Below are 17,890 nucleotides of genomic sequence, written 5' to 3' on the forward strand. Positions count from 1 at the left end.
TTTGTTGTCTAAAAAAAGTTAAAAATAGTTCACCTTGGTTTGAGATTCAACTCTACAGTGGTGACAAAAATTATTGTTTTTATGTTCTATAAAACTCTAAGAGATGATTCTTTTTTTATATTTTGGTAAATTTATTGTTATTCTTCATAAAAAAATTTGTTTAGTTAAACAAAATTGATTTTTATTAAATATTTACAGTCACGATAATGGAGACATCTTTTTTTAACATGTGGGTATTTTCGCGGCTCCTATCATAACCCTTGAAAGTAAGGTTAGCAGTGTGTCTCTAAAGTTTAAAACGTTGAAATTATAGCCGATATTATTTTTGCTTGTTTTAATTTATATTTTAATAAAAGTACTTTGTATATATATAAAAAAAATTAATTTTCAACTAAATAAATGTTGAATTAACATTGTTTTTCCACTTTGCACAGTAACTTTTAAACACATTTAGACACAATAAAAATTTCGTTTATTTGAACGTTCAGAATTTTAGTAAATCTTATAACAGTTACAAAATACAAGCAAGAAAATAAAGAGTAATAGAAAAGATAAAAAAATTAAAGTAAGTGAGATCTGTATATTTAAGGAAAAAATTTTTAATAGCTATAAAAAAGGAGCAAAAGTGTCAAATGAGAATTGACTATACGTTAGAAATATTTGATAATAATTGCTTTAGAATATTTTATAAGAGTATTATTTTATATTATGAGACTAATTAAATTATTATAATAAAACCAAGTATCTTTCTTCTTGTGATACTAGTTTACTATTGAATTCGTCCATTTATTATAATACTTAAAATTTTGTTTAATTCAAGTTCTTGCGATATTTATATTTTTAAAAACTATATTATTATTCCTTTTAATTTTTTACATTTACTATATTTTAAAAAAGTAACTATTACAAAAATCCAAAAATTAATAAATAAATTATCCGTGATATTTACCACGCGATAATACACTCATCCGCGATATTTGACACGCGAAAATACCCTCAAGCCATTACAAGTCCCGCAAAATTACAAGCAAAGGAGTCTTCTATTTAATCATTTATTTAACGATTAAAACTATTTTCTATAACATTGGCAAATTTTTTTTTAAGATAAGAAAGCTTAAATATTCATTTAAAAAAAACAAAGCCATATACATCGTACATTTATTTATAATTTTTAAACCACTTGAATGTATGACGTATACAAAATTCCTCGATAATACCCACATTTACCCAAAATTCCCATGTACTTTTTCCCGCCGAATCCGAATTCGCAGTCAGAATTGACAGATTTGCTCAAAATTTTGAGATAAGCTCAAAAAATTGATAAAAAAAGCAATTTAAAATAATGAAATGGAAATTTTTTGCTATGACACTACACTACAGTATTTCCATATATTTTTACACTCGGATCTCGTATTTGAAGTCAGAATTATTCAAATGGCTCAAAATTTTGAGACACACAAGAAAATCTGTTAAGTTACAATCCACTCTTCCACTCTATTATATTAAGTTAGAGAACGACCGACCGACCGACCGACCGACTCACACCTCTTTCTATCTGTCTAACATCTATTAGAATACTTTACTCACACACATGTCCAAAAAACATTTACCCATGTATGTACACATATACGCTAAACACATACATGTCATGTCACGCATGCGCAGTAGTATTCCATGAATGTCACGCATGCGCAGTTGTGTTCTATCAATGTTACGCATGCGCAGTAGTGTTTTATCAATGTCACACATGCATAGTAGTATTCTATCAATGTCACACATGCAAAGTAGTATTCTAGAAATGTCACACATGCAAAGTAGTATTCTATCAGTGTCACGCATGCGCAGTAGTGTTCTATCGATGTTACGCATGCGCAGTAGTGTTCTATCAATGTAACACATGCAAAGTAGTATTCTAGAAATGTCACACATGCAAAGTAGTATTCTATCAGTGTCACGCATGCGCAGTAGTGTTATATCGATGTTACGCATGCGCAGTAGTGTTCTATGAATATCTGGGATGCGCAGTAGTGTTCTATCAATGTCAGGAATGCGCAGTAGTGTTCTATGAATATCAGGCATGCGCAGTAGTGTTCTATGAATATCAAGCATGCGCTCAAAACACCCACACTTATACACTAATCACTAATTACATACACATGTATACTGACTCATATGCAGATATAAACTCCTACATATACACAAATCACATATATAGATTTATTAAACGATTGATAATATAAATTGTTGAATTTTTTAAGGTTCGTTGATGCACGTAGTGTCTGTTGAAATTTTTTTAAATATACGTAAATACCTCACCCGCTAATGCTGCGCTGTCTGTGTTGTAAGGGAACTTATTTATTTACTTGTGTATTTTTTTATTTATTTGTTTGACAGAAATCAACAATAATTTTTTAGATGGATAATCAGTAAAAAATGACTTATTTATCTGTAAGTGTAATTTTCAACTGACTTTTAGTAAAATTATTTGTTTGACAGAAATTTACAATAATAAATAAATCACAATAAAATAACAATCAGTGAAGAATGACTGATATTTAGTACTTTTTAACTGATTTACAGTAAAATTCCACTGATTATGAATCCAACGTCACTTTTTAAAAATACAAAATGGCGAATCCAGGATAGCGGACGAAAATGAAAGATTTAGTAAGAGAATACGTAAAAATAACATTTCGTATAATGTACAATGACAATTTTTTAAAATGTCACTTTATAATTTTTGTCTTATTACACAATGATTTTAAATAAAATAATTTATATTTTTATAAATATTAATAATTTTTTACATTTCACTGGGTTACAAAAAAATGGTCATGTCGTGTTTATTTAAAATTTACTGTGTTTATTGAAAGTTTAGGTGTCACAGAATAAGAATATACCAGAAAAACTTTTTTTCATTCGGTCATTCCCTTAAAAAACGAGTTTAAAGTCTCAAAAAACCGTATTTTTAGCACTTTTTGAGGCAGCGTAACAAGAAAACGCAACATGATAAAAATCTCTACAAAAGCTTAAATAAAAGCTTAAACCTTCAACTTTAAGGCTCAGAACTGAAAAGTACTTAAATAAGCACTGAAAACCTGCAGTCACTATCTGAAATTATCAAAAAAGCTGGGTTAGGTAGCACTTGGTAAAAATCAATTTCCCTAACCGGATTCGGTTGCAAATTGTTATTTTAGGTTTTTGAGGTTTCTAATGACGAATTGGAACTTAGATTTGAAAAATTTCAAAGTGGCGGACTCAATTTTTTAAAATTATTAACGCAAATTTTGAAAAATTGAGTGAATTCATTATTTTCAGTCCGCCATTTTGAAATTTTTAAATCTAAGTTCCAATTCGTCATTAGAAACCTCAAAAAACTTCAAATAACAAGTTGCAACCGAATCCGCTTAAGGAAATCGATTTTTACCAATTGCTTCCTGTTCTAGCTTTTTTTGACAATTTCAGGTAGCGACTGCTTAATTAAGGAGGTTTTCATTGATTATTTAAGTACTTTTCAGTTCTGAGCCTCAAAGTTGAAGGTTTAAGCTTTTATTTAAGCTCTTGTAGAGATTTTTATCATGTTGCGTTTTCTTGTTACGCTGCCTCAATAAGTGCTAAAAATACGGTTTTTGACACTTTAAACTCGTTTTTTTAAGGGAATGACCGAATGAAAAAATGTTTTACTGGTATATTCTTATTCAGTGACACCTAAACTTTCAATAAACACAGGAAACTTTGAATAAACACGATATGACCATTTTTTTGTAACCCAGTGTTTTCTAACCACTATAAGGTTTTAATTTTGTAAATGTTCAAACTCTGGTTTAGAAAGAAAAATTTATATTATTATACAACTATATTGTCTATTGCAAAAACCCAAAGTCTAGACAAATTTGTCGTAACAATATTGTTACAATATATATTGTAACAATATTGGTGACGGTGACGTGCGTAAGAATAGTGCAGTAAAAATTTCAAAAAAACATTTCTCAAAAAAATTAATAAAACAGCATTTTTATATAGTTTACGAGATAAAAATTCCTGAAAAAAAGTGTTGAAATTATTTGATTGAAGAGCGTTCACAAATGATGTCACCCAATTTTTCGGGATTTTATACCCCCCCCTCCCCCTGTCAAACAAATTTCATGCAATTTCACATGTAAAAATACATTGTGTCACGTTTAGTAGAGACCCTCCACCTTCCCTCAAAAAACGTGACATCATTTATGAACGCTCCCTTGCAAATATCTTGAAAAATATTAAAAATTTTGTAAAACTTTTTGGCACACTTATTTAGGACCCTAAACACTATCAAATTACAAAGTACCCAAGTATCACGGAATATAATCTTAAATTGAAGGGAATATTGCATTTCATATTCGGAATATTCCAGTGGAATGTTCCAGAGATCTTAAAGTAATATTAAAATGTCCGCTGGACAGGAATATTCCAAGATAACATTTAGGAAATGTTCCACGGTTATATCGAAGTAATATTCCAGGATGATGTTGAAAGAATGTTCCACCGTAATATTAATGGAATATTCCAGGGTAATGATGAGGGAATATTCCCAGATAATATTAAATATGTTGAAAATACCATTGAAAATCGTTTTTACTAAAGAAAGAAGATAAATAGAAAAAAGTCAAATTTTTTCAAAGTATGAAATTTTGGAATATTTCCAGGGAATATTTCCTTAATATTTATTCAACATTTCCTTGGAATATTCCATTAATATTACGGTGGAACATTGCCTCAACATCATCCTGGAATATTACTTCGAAATTACCGTGGAACATTCCCTCAATGTTATTTTTGGAATATTTCTGTGGGGCGGACATTTTAATATTACTTTAAGATCCCTACCCTCTGGGCACGGAAACGTCTTCGTTCTAGAAACGTTCCTAAAACGTTTTTAGAACGTTTCATGTCCTCAACATAACGTCTCAAGAACGTTTTATGTTCTAAAAACGTTTTTAGAACATTGGACGTTCTTAAGCCGTTATGTAGCGGACATGAAACATTCTAAAAACGTTTTAGGAACGTTTCTAGGACAAAGACGTTTCCGTGCCCAGAGGGTAGAATATTCCGAATATGAAATGTAATATTCCCTTCATTTTAAGGTTATATTCCGTGCTGCTTGGGTATAAGCAAAACCAAATTTTCGTCGGTTCATAGAGCCATGGAACGCCCCATATAGCATTTTAAGATGATTCACATTTTGGACAAGTTAAAACCTACGATATTGGCTGGTTTCAATAAAAAATTTAGGGGAAAATGGGTCAAAAGTACTAAAAGATGGGCAAATATTATTTTTGAAATATCTTTTTTATTTTTTGTGTAGGGGAGCGTGGGGTAATGGGAACTTTTAAATTTCACGTACTTAAAAGCCTTACAATTCGCTGCAATGTCTAGAAAATCTTCTACAACCTTTGTTTATATAATTCCAAAACAAACGATTACATTCTTGACAAATTTTTAGTAAAGGCAAGAGAAAATGTATTTTTTGAGTTTTCGTTGTAAAATGCAAAATATTTCTAAACATCACCATAAGTAGTTAAAATCGTATTATTTAGTTATGCTTTTTCATTATATTATAGGTGAATATGTGTAGATATATATACTTGTATAAAAATCGAGATAATAATAAAATTTGTTTATATTTTTATTTTTTTATTCAAATTTTGGCCTGTAAGAATTCTGTGGGGTAATCCCAATGGGAAATGCCAGTGTAGTGCCGATGTTCACCACTGGCTTAGTACTCAGACGATTGTTCGGCGTAGTCTAGCCGAGCCTCGACACTTAGTGCTGGCGCAGTACAGAATTTTTGTTTCGCCAAAGCTTGGACAAGCCACGGCGGCAAGTGCTGGCTGAGTATAGAAAAATTGTTCACAACGCTCTTTGCCAACATTACTTTTTTGACATAAACTTGAAAAAAATTATAAAGAAAGTTTATGAATGTTTATAAATATAAATTTATTGAAAAAAAATTTATATTTTACTTTTCAGTTGTTCATTTTTTATTCTTGTCAAATTTAATAATAACAATTTAACACAATTGTCTAATTTTGTAAATAATAAATTATTTAAACAAATTAAAATTATAAACGAAATTTAAACTTTAATCTCAATAATAATTTGGTTCCTATTAAAATACTATTATACTTCTTACTACGAATAAAAAATTATTAAAAAATTACCACGTAATTTAAGAATGACGTAAAATGTTAAATGCAATAAGTAAAGTAATTTAATTATTAAAAATTTAGTTCAATTTATTTTATTTCAATTTATTTTATTTCAATTTATTATTTCTAACGTATCCCTATTTTTTTCTCATCTTTGACTCAATAATATTGTATGTCTGAATGATACTGAGATATTAATACTTTTCTGTACACATGTGTCGTTAGCATAGTGGTTAGAGCGTTAGTCTGTAAGTCCGTAGGTCGTAGGTTCGAATCCCCTCGTCAGCAATTTTGTTTATTTTCATAGGTTTGCGATATTTCTAGATTCCAATCGTTAGGTACTAAAATATGAAAATCTAATGCACACTTACTGTAATTGTTTATTATTTAATTTTTAAATGTTATAAACAATTTTTTTCTACTTCATTTACTATATCCATTGTTAGTCTCCATCTTTAATACAATTTCTTTAAGAAGAGAAATATTTTATGAATAATAACTATTTATTAATATTATTTACCATTTTGTTGTTAAATTATTTATAATTATAAATTTACGACTAATTAATAACAATACGGCATTTATTGCGGCAATATTCTCAGCCAGCACTGGTCCAGTGCTGCGCTAGCGCTGTCTGGCAGCACTGGCAGGCAGTACTTCCCCAGCGTTAGACAGCGTTATCATCCTAGAGTTATGCCAGTGCTGTCTGTCAACGTAGCTGCCAGTACTGCCAGTGCTGGCGCAGTACTACGCCAGTTGTAAATTTCCCATTGGGATGGGAGAATTAGTGTCAGCCCAAAGAATCTTCGTTACTATTTTACGGCTTTCGTTATTTCTTTCAAAATTGTAAAAGATATCACCTTAAGAAAAAACTTTTAATTAAAAAATAATTTTTCGTGGAAAAAATAAAAAATAAAATTTTTTTCAAAAATTTTTTATTCAATTAAAATTTAGGAAAAAGTTTATTCTAAGTCTAAAGTTTTGGCTACATTGTAAGTATTAACACTTTTTCTATTGTAAAACAAAAAATATTCCTAAAAAATAGAAATTTTTTAAATTTTAAGTGAAAACTCCCAATACCCCACAAATTGGATGATAGAAAAAAATGTATTTTTTAAAAAATTTTTTTTTTCCAATTTACTTTCTCTTTTTAAGTTTCTAATTAAACATAATTAAAGATAAATAACGAAATGAGTAGAAAATGACGAAAACAATGTATTATTATAAAGATAAGTTGGTTTTTTTAATAATTTTCCTTAAGGGGCTTCAATTCCCCCACACTCCCCTATAACAATTTGTGTTTAAAGATTTTCAATGCGATAAGAGCAATTGTTTAAAAGATAAAAAAGCACAAACTGTTAGAGGCAAAAAAGGAGATATTTAAAAAAATCCTTTTTTCCCCACTTAATTCACATCAATATCAAACATCGGAAAAAAGCCTCGATACATCGAAAATATCGAAATTAAAACATCGAGGTTATAAACATCGATGTTTCCGATGTCGATGTCCCATCATTACAGAAAATCCTATTAGTAAGAAAAGAATAGACGTATCTTCGCCCTTTTCTTACTAATTATCCAGAGAATCAGGCTAGCATTTAAAACCTAACCTTCTAAGTTTAGTTATTTCAAAAAAATTATTTTATTGATGCAAATAAATATTTATTTTGATTAATAACTTTGCATTATTGAATCAAGTAATTTTCATAATTGATTTAAAGCAATATTTATTAGATCAAATTATTCTATTTAATTGACTTAAGTAATTTGTATTTGGTTCAAAAAACTATTTATTTGATACCATAAATTAAAATATTTATGTCCAGTAAATATTTACTTAGTTCAAATAAATAAAAATAAATAAGTAAAAACAAATAAGTTTAAATACAACCGAACGAGCGTTAGCGAGTGAGGTATATGTCGCTAGTAAAAATTAAAGTCAAGAAACTCTACTTTTCTTGCTAGTAGGGGAGAGTCTCCAGTTGTGAGACGGGTTTTATTTTTGACCCGTAAATTGTAAACGGGTAAACGAAATTGTAAATAAAATACACCGTTCGAAAGGTAACAGAAATACGCAACTTTTATTAAAAGAAAGTATAGTGTTTCGATGAACTCAAAAAATTTTACGATACATTTTCCGAGCACATCGCTTTTTTCAAAAAAAAAAATGTCTCCAGTTGTGAGACACTCATTAAAAATTGCTAAAATTTAATAAGTTTGACATAAAACGTTATGTTTAGTAGAAATAATTAAATATATTAATAATATATATTATTATATACTGAATAATAATATTTATTCGCCAAAATATGACTACTAATAAACACAATTTAATAGCTTCAACAAGAGTATTAAAATTGATTTCTTCTGAATCAATTAACTTTTTTCCACTTGACATGCCCAAAAATACTAGAAAAAGAAATCAAAACAACATTTAAATAGTATGCCTGCAAAGTCGTATTTTTTATGCTGCCCAGATGGGTGTTGACACCGTCTCACAACTGGTGATATGCTGTGTCTCACACCCAGAAATTGGCGCTATTTTGAAAAAGGAAAATTAAATTATTTTCAACCGTAGATTGGAACAATGCAATATTGCATCACAAAATATAAGGAAAACACTAAAAGAAAATGCATTACATTTACCTTTTCAATTAATTAACTTGGAAAAAAATTACTTTGCATTTATTGAAAAACGCTTTTTAGTCGATTATCACACACAGTGTTGGTATTTATCAAAAACAGTTTATATATCCGCTTCGGCGAACACGAAAAAGTTGGCTCATATAAAAAGAAATGTTTTTATATAAACCAATCGGCTTTTTAATATTGCATGTTAAAAAAAATTGACTGTCTCACAACTGGAGGTGTCTCACAACTGGAGACTCTCCCCTACATATTCTAATGTTTTTAAGTTAATGTTTTTAAGTTACAAAAATTAAAGTCAAGAAACTTTAATTTAAGAAGATGTAAATTGGTGTTGACCAGAATAAAATAAGTTAGTTTTTTGGTGTAATAAATGTGTTTTTTCTCTTGCTGGTCTAAAATTATATATTTGTTTTTTTAAAAAATGACATGAGAACAACGTCTATGTCAATAACAAAGCTTTCGTCCTTCAAAGAAAGACCTCCTCAGTATGAATTTTTTACAATCAATAAAATCTAAAAAATAATAAATAATAAATTATAAATGCTATTAAAAAATAATATTCGGAAAATTAAATAATGACAAAAATACAGATCCTTTCTTTTCTCATCTAAGATAACCTAAAAAACACTACCTGTTTCAACAGTCATATTTTTTGACTAAATAGTCAATATTAGCAACTAAATTAAAATTTAAGTTGCACGTCATAATATTGCACGTCGAATTGCACATTTTTACATTTAGTCTAAATATGATTTCAGAAACAGCATAAGAAATATATTAGTTGTTTTTCGACATGTTCCCTTTAAATTGTCAAAACATAATTGTGAGAACAACCTAATCTCAATATGTCAGTTTAAATTATAACTTAAGGTATCATACACAGTCAAGAGATGAAGCGAGGGAACATCACCACACTGCCATTCTACAATAACAAAGTTCCCTCGCTTCATCTCTTGACTGTGTATGATACCTTAAGTTATAATTTAAACTGACATATTGAGGTTAGGTTGTTCTCACAATTATGTTTTGACAATTTAAAGGGAACATGTCGAAAAACAACTAATATATTTCTTATGCTGTTTCTGAAATCATATTTAGACTAAATGTAAAAATGTGCAATTCGACGTGCAATATTATGACGTGCAACTTAAATTTTAATTTAGTTGCTAATATTGACTATTTAGTCAAAAAATATGACTGTTGAAACAGGTAGTGTTTTTTAGGTTATCTTAGATGAGAAAAGAAAGGATCTGTATTTTTGTCATTATTTAATTTTCCGAATATTATTTTTTAATAGCATTTATAATTTATTATTTATTATTTTTTAGATTTTATTGATTGTAAAAAATTCATACTGAGGAGGTCTTTCTTTGAAGGACGAAAGCTTTGTTATTGACATAGACGTTGTTCTCATGTCATTTTTTAAAAAAACAAATATATAATTTTAGACCAGCAAGAGAAAAAACACATTTATTACACCAAAAAACTATCAAGAAACTTTACTTTTCTTGCTAGTACATATTCTTATGTTTTACATCTGCTTCTAAATTCGAAGTTAGAATTATCAGATTGGCACAAAATTTTTTAGAACTTAAACCCTGGTTACAGATACAAGCGAAATAAATTTTCGTCCAATATATCACAAGCTAAGACAGAGTTGTTTGAGTTAGGTAACTCTAGATTCGTACTGAATAACAAAACCCTCCATTATTATAACATAAGATTTCGACAAAAATTCTCTTTTACATGCATGTTTTTGAGTACTTTTAATGAAACCCAAAATTTTGAGTTACTTTGAAAATTCTGACTTCGGAATCAGAGTGAAAACATTCATGGGAATACACTAGTATTACATAGCAAAAAATTTCCGTTTTTCATTTTAAATTGTATTTTTTTCAATTTTTTAAGTTTATCTCAAAATTTTGAGCAAATCAGTCAGAAATCTGTCAATTCTGATTTCAAATGCGAGATCCGAGTGTAAAAATATATGGAAATACTGTAGTGTAGTGTCATAAAATTTTATTTTTATCTTAATTCGGTTTTTTGAGTCGATTTTGAGTTTATCTCAAAATTTTAAGCAAATCTGACAATTTTGACTTCAAATTCGGATTCAGCGTAAAAAAATACATGGGAATATACTTTTGCAGTGTCACAGAAGAAATTTTTCATTTTCGTCATTTTAATTCGGTTTTTTGAGTCGTTTTTTGAGTTAAGCTCAAAATTTTGAGCACATCTGTCAATTCTGACTTCGAATCCGGATTCAGCGGGAAAAAATACATGGAAATATGCTATTGTTATGTCACAAAAAAAAATTTTAATTTTTTGGGTTCAAATTCGTGTTTTTAGTCGTTTTGTGAGTATAACTAAAAAAAAGAACCAATTTGAGCATTCGGACTTCAGATTTGGATTCAGCGGCCAAAAATACATGAGAATATACTAGTGTAGTGTCTCGGCCACGACACTTTTTTTGTGTGCCTGTTTTATTTTAGAAGTAATTAAAATTTTTGTAAAACTTTGAAAATTACGATTTTTTAAAAATATCTAAATAAAATATTGGCCAAATGACTTCTGAAAGACCATATGTCATTCACCTGACAATTGGTGGGCTCTAAATTTTGACCGATAGTGTATAATATAAGTAAAAATATAATGGTATTTATAATAAACTGATTGAAAAAATCTGTAGTGTTTTTACTTTGTAATTTACATATTATGAACACAATTAGTGAAATAATCTTGCATATTGTTGGGTTCTTAAATTTGGGTTTCCTTTCTAATTATCACGATAAGTTTATTATTTTGAAAATCTTTCAGTAAATTTTAATTTTTCTACATTTTTTAATTTTTGCTTTATATATTTTTATATTTATGATGCTTCATATAATTATTAATAAATTTTAGTTTTTGTAGAGGACAGTATTATGAAACGATAATAAGATTTCATCTTTTTATTTATTTTTACCTGAGTGGAATGAATAATTATTCTTCTCTACTTATTATATCTTACACCAAGTGATAAATTAATTATTCAATAATAATAATAATATACTTAATCCCCTTTTGCAAATAATTTCTACAATTTGAGTTTTTGTAAATACTGTCTTGCACCTTAACTTTCAAAGTTAACTTAATTTTCCTGCAGCCAAAAAGTTCTCTCGAGTCGACTAACTTCCACTAATAATGGAGAAACATTAATTTCAGACGATTGGGCCCAACGGGCTACTGTGTAGAGCATTTTTGCCTTGCCATAGAGAAAGAGACTAAAATAAGTGGTAAAAAAGTATACTACAGACGAAAAAGGGAGAGAGAGAACAAGAGGGAGAATTTTGATGGTCTATTTTCTTCTAGAATTGTCTTACATTCAGTTTTCAAGATAGGAAACTATAGAAGGAAGAAAAGGGGAGTGTTTCAACCCTTTAACTGTATAATTGTCTCACAATGCGTTTTTCCCACGAGACTCGACGGAGACACTTCGAAAAGTTTAATAAACTCATTCTCCCATAAAATCCCTTCTTCTTTTCCATGAAGAAGAAATTATTCTTTGAGAAATGCATCTGCTATCTCTCAACCTGTTATCTCTCAAGCTTTCAAATGAAATTATTTATCAAAATCAATTTTGTATTACATCTTGCGTCAAAAATTCATTAAAAAATGTGTTTTCAATATTTAGAGAGCAAAGAAAGGAAAAATCGTATTTTTTGTAACATTTGTTCATATCGTAAAAATCTAAACAACAGTCATACCAACTTAATTTGACTTAATGTTTATTTTTTAAATCAGATTATAAATTTAGCTAAAAAAATATACATATTAAAATTAATTAAAAAGCTTTGAAAAAATCAAACGAAATCGAGATAAGATGTCAGTTTTCTAAACATTTATTTGGTATGATTCTTATTATTATTTATATATACTTATTATTACGGTAACTATTAGATTAGGTTATTGTTATCATAATTATAAAAATTAATTTTGAACTGTTTATTTAATTATGACACAAATAATTATATTTTGTAAACAAAAAGAAACACATATTTTATAATTTTCTTTATTAAACTAAACAATCATAGAAATTATAATTTTTGAATTTATTTAGTATTTTAACCTTATATTACCGTTAGTTCTTTTTTGTAACATATTTCTTGATTTTGATAAAACAAATACACTACCGTCCGTGAGTATCAGGACGCCCCTTTTTTCATGAGTGGAAAAATGCTTAAAACGTAGAAAATAAGAATGACAAAAATTTTTCGTATTTTTTTCCTGAAAGCTAATGAAATTATAAAAAGACTGACACCTGATCGAAGAATTTTCGTTGACTATTCTGTCAGATACAGAAAAAATACTGGATTTTGCATGCTTTTCGTAATTTTTTAATTTCTCGAAAACTAATTAATTTTTTTTGCGTTCTTGGCTTTGTTTCAATTTCTATTCAATGTAGAATCTAAATTAATTAATGGTATTATGATATAAATTTTTCCAAAAAAATTTGAAACTGTGAAAGTCGGATAAAAAAATTAAAAAAAACAGATTGACACTTTTTCAACAAAAAATTTTTTTAAATTAAATAATTAAGTAATTAAAAAGCTTTTTGAATTTTAGTATATCTATTAAATGAACATATTTTACATTGACCTTTTTGATTTAATATTCATGATAATTTTTAAAAATTTTTTAATCCTACTTTTATGGTTTCAAATTTCTTTGGAAAAAGGAGGAGGGTCGATAAGGCCTGTTTTCGGCCCCCTTCAAATTTTTATTTAAATGCTTGAAATAAATTTTCCGCCAAAAGAAAATAATAATTATGATGATTGAAGGTTAAATGAGGGTGTTTGGAGAATATTAACCCCTAAATAATAAGGGTTTTCGAATAAAAAATTGGTAAAAAATAAGGGTAAACAAATTTTTAATTTTGAATTAGTTGGCTTGAAACTCGTTACTCAGGGGTTTTTGGGGTCGCTGATTACGAATCTGGTGTTAGTTTTCCAAAATTAAAAATGGCGGATCCAATATGGCGGACAACTTTTTTAAAATATGAATTAATTCGCTTGAAAATTATTACTCGGGGGTTTTTGGGGTCGCTGATTACGAATATGATGTTAATTTTGAAAAACTAACATCAGATTCGTAATCCAGGCCCCAAAAACTCCCGAGTGACGATTTTCATGTCAATTAATTCATTTTTCAAAAAAGTTGTACACCATTTTGAATTTTGAAAAACTAACACCAGATTCGTAATCAGCGACCCCAAAAACCCCTAAGTAACGAGTTTCAAGCCAATTAATTCATAATTGAAAATTTTTTTACCCTTATTTTTTACTCATTTTTTATTGGAAAACCCTTATTATTTAGGGGTTAAATTCTCCAAACACACTCATTTAACCTTCAACTATCATAATTATCATTTTTCTTTGGCGGAAAATTTATTTCAAGCATTTAAATAAAAATTTGAAGGGGGCCGAAAATAGGCGTTATCGACCCTCCTCCTTTATTTTACAATACCAGTTAATAATTTAGATTCTACATTAAATAGAGATTAAAACAAGACCAAGAGTGCTAATAAAAGTTAATTAGTTTTCGAGAAAATACAAAATTACGAAAAGCATGCAAAATCCAGTATTTTTTCTGTATCTGACAGAATAGTCAACGAAAATTCTTCGATCAGGTGTCAGTCTTTTCATAATTTCATTAGTTTTTAGGAAAAAAAAACAAAAATTTTTGTCATTCTTATTTTCTACGTTTTGAGCATTTTTCCACTCATGAAAAAAGGGGCGTCCTGATACTCACGGACGATAGTGTATATATATATATATATATGAGGGATTTTACGTGAAATGTCCTAAGTTGAAATTTCAACTGCTTGAAAAAAATTGAAACTCAGGGAATTTGTTGTTCTATCAAGTAGAAATATGCCCCAAAAAATATTTTTGATTTTTTCGAAAATTTGGAGGGGGTAGAGGGGGGTCAATTTGATCAATTTTACTAACACCGGCTACTTTGTGAATTTTTTCTGAACATACTTGTAATGGGAAAAATTTTTTAGAATATGTTTCTGAAAGGTTTTTTCGTCCTCTTTCCAATGATGCATTTTATTTTTTAATATTTTAAAAATTTACCCTAATTTTTGATAATTAATATTTAATTTTCAATTTCCCAAAAATCGGTCCGTTTTTTTTTTAAATAAATTATTGCAAACGAAAGCTGAGGTTTTTTCCTATCGGCATGTAAATTTTCAGAATGCCCTTGTTTTTTGTTTTTGAGTTATTAAATTTTAAAGAATAAATTGCGTCCCGGGCGCCTCGTCTTATGTTTAATTGTCCAAATTTTCGAGTTATGAATTTTCGAAAATTTTGACTTTTAATTGTAGACCTATATTCAGTAGCTTATAAGTCCGAAAATATTGAGTTTAGGAAAAAGTTGTCAAAGAATGAAAGTTTTAGTTTTCTTTCGACTTTTAAGAAATATAAACAAAAAATTTTTTTAAAAATTTTTTATTGAAAAAAATTTTTTTTTTTATAAACAAATTAAGTTTTTTTAACTTTGGGCCGGATTATTTTTTATTTTTTTTTTATTTTTTTTTACCTTATAATATAGAGAAGATTTTCCAACAAGTCCCGAAATGGGCCTGATGTGTTAAATGAGTTTTAAAATATTTTCTAAAATCAATTGCAAGCATCACAGTGGGATTTTTTTACAATTAACTTTCTAAAACTGTCCACAGCGTATAATTTTTAATATATTTGAGTGTTCTTTGTTTTAAATAAAAGGGTCTACGCTGTAAACAGTTTTAAAAAGTTAAATGTAAAAAAAATCCCACTGTGATGCTTGCAAGTGATTTTTGAAAATATTTTAAAACTCATTTAACACATCAGGCCCATTTCGGGACTTTGTGGAAAATCTTCTCTATATTATAAGGTACAAGAAAATAAAAAAAAAAAAATCCGGCCCAAAGTTAAAAAAAATTAATTTGTTTATAAAAAAAATTTTTTTTTTAATAAAAAATTTTTAAAAAAATTTTTTGTTTACATTTCTTAAAAGTCGAAAGAAAACTAAAACTTTCATTCTTTGAAAACTTTTTCCTAAACTCAATATTTTCGGACTTATCAGCTATTGAATATAGGTCTACAATTAAAAGTCAAAATTTTCGAAAATTCATAACTCGAAAATTTGGACAATTAAACATAAATAAAAAAATACGTATCTGTTTTTTTTCGATACAGAATAGAAAAAAAATATTTTTGGACGATTTTAAGAGGTCGACCTCAATCTCACGTGGAATTGCCCATATATATATGAAGCATTCTTTCTCAAGTGGACCACCCCTTCTCTCCATTTCAAATTCAATCCAAAAATCTTTTATAATAGCTCAAATTACAGGTAAAAATCTCAGCTTTTCAATGCCATTGGGCCCTTTTTGTAATATTAATTTTCAAATAAACTATAGAGAATTTAATGACAAAAAACACTATGTCCAATTCTTTTTCATGTTAAAAAACGAAGAAAAACCCAATTTTAAAAATTCTACAGGGTCTACAACATTAAAGTATATGAGAAATTTACAAAATTTCATATTATTTCCTAAAATTAAAGATGGCGAATTCAATATGGCGTCCAGAATTTAAAAAATTTATAATTTTTGTTCAAATTTACCATAAAGGGGTTTTTGGGATCGCTGATGACGAATTTGGTGTTAGTTGTTCAAAATTCAAAATGGCGAATCCAAAATGGCGGACTTAAAAATTAAAAATCAATCGGATTTGCCTAAAATTTGTTATTTGGGGGTTTTCAGGATCGCTGATGACGAATTTGGTGTTTGTTTTAAAATTCAAAATGTCGAATTCAAAATGGCGGACTTAAAAATTAAAAATCAATCGGCTTTGCCTAAAATTTGTTATTTGGGGTTTTTTGAGATCGCTGATTACGAATTTGATGTCTATATGATTAGGAATTTGATGGCAGCTTTTGAGAATTCAATATAACGGATCTAATATAGTTGACGTAAAATAAAATATATATCAGGTTTGCTAAAAGTTCGTTACTGTGATATTTTTGGAATCGCAGATTGTATATTGAGTGTTAGAAATTCAAAATTTTCTATCCAATAACGCTGAAAGATTTTTTTAAACAATTGGATTTTTTATGTGAGTTCTCCTAGCCTCTGTTATTTGGAGTGCTTTCTATATGAATAGCTTTTGCGATGTTTGCTATGTGATTGCTGCTGTTTCTCAAGTTTTTTATGTTTGGTATAGGAATAATTATTAATAAAGCTATGCTCAAATGCCCCTAAAGAACTTAAATTTAAAAAAAATAAAGATAACTTGTCCAATTTATATTGAATTCTGAAAAGCTGACATCAATGTTACGAATTGAATTTAAAGAAAAGTAAAATAAAGAAATTATTTTATTTTTAATTTAAATTTTATCCAGATAACTAACAATGCTCTTCAGCAAATGAAAATATTTGAAAAGGTAGAAGACTTTTCCTCTACACAATTATTTATTTTAATTATGTGGCAATAATGCCAAATTAATAAAATAGAAATTTGGATTAAGTTAATATTTCTCTAAGGGGTAACACTACCCTAGAGTCGTAAAAAGAGACCTATATCTTTGAAGATTTGTTTTGAGAAAATGGAAACTAGAATAGGATTTCTTTTTGGAGGGTTTATTAAATACATATGGAAGAGTAGAAAAAAAATTTTTATTAAAAATTTTATAACAAAATGGCGGCGGTAAATTGCATAGGAAAAATCGACTATTTTTTTCTTTACCAAAACGGCCAGAAAGGTTTCTTGAAAAGTTTAAGTCCTGGAACAGAAAACAAAGAAATTTTATAATCTATATAATATAAACTTGAAAAGTACATAGGAGTTTTTTTTATATCAATTTTTGTAGAAATGGTGCTCTTTTTTAGTAAAATAATCAATTTTTCGACAAAAAATAAAAAGTAAATTGTTTATAAAAATTAAAGTTTACATCTAATTAAAAAAAATCCTATGTACTTTTCAAGTTTATATTATATAGATTATAAAATTTCTTTGTTTTGTGTTTCA

This window comes from Leptopilina heterotoma, unplaced genomic scaffold (genome assembly GCF_015476425.1).
Source record: "Leptopilina heterotoma isolate Lh14 unplaced genomic scaffold, ASM1547642v1 Lhet_145, whole genome shotgun sequence".
Classification (NCBI taxonomy): Eukaryota; Metazoa; Arthropoda; class Insecta; order Hymenoptera; family Figitidae; genus Leptopilina; species Leptopilina heterotoma.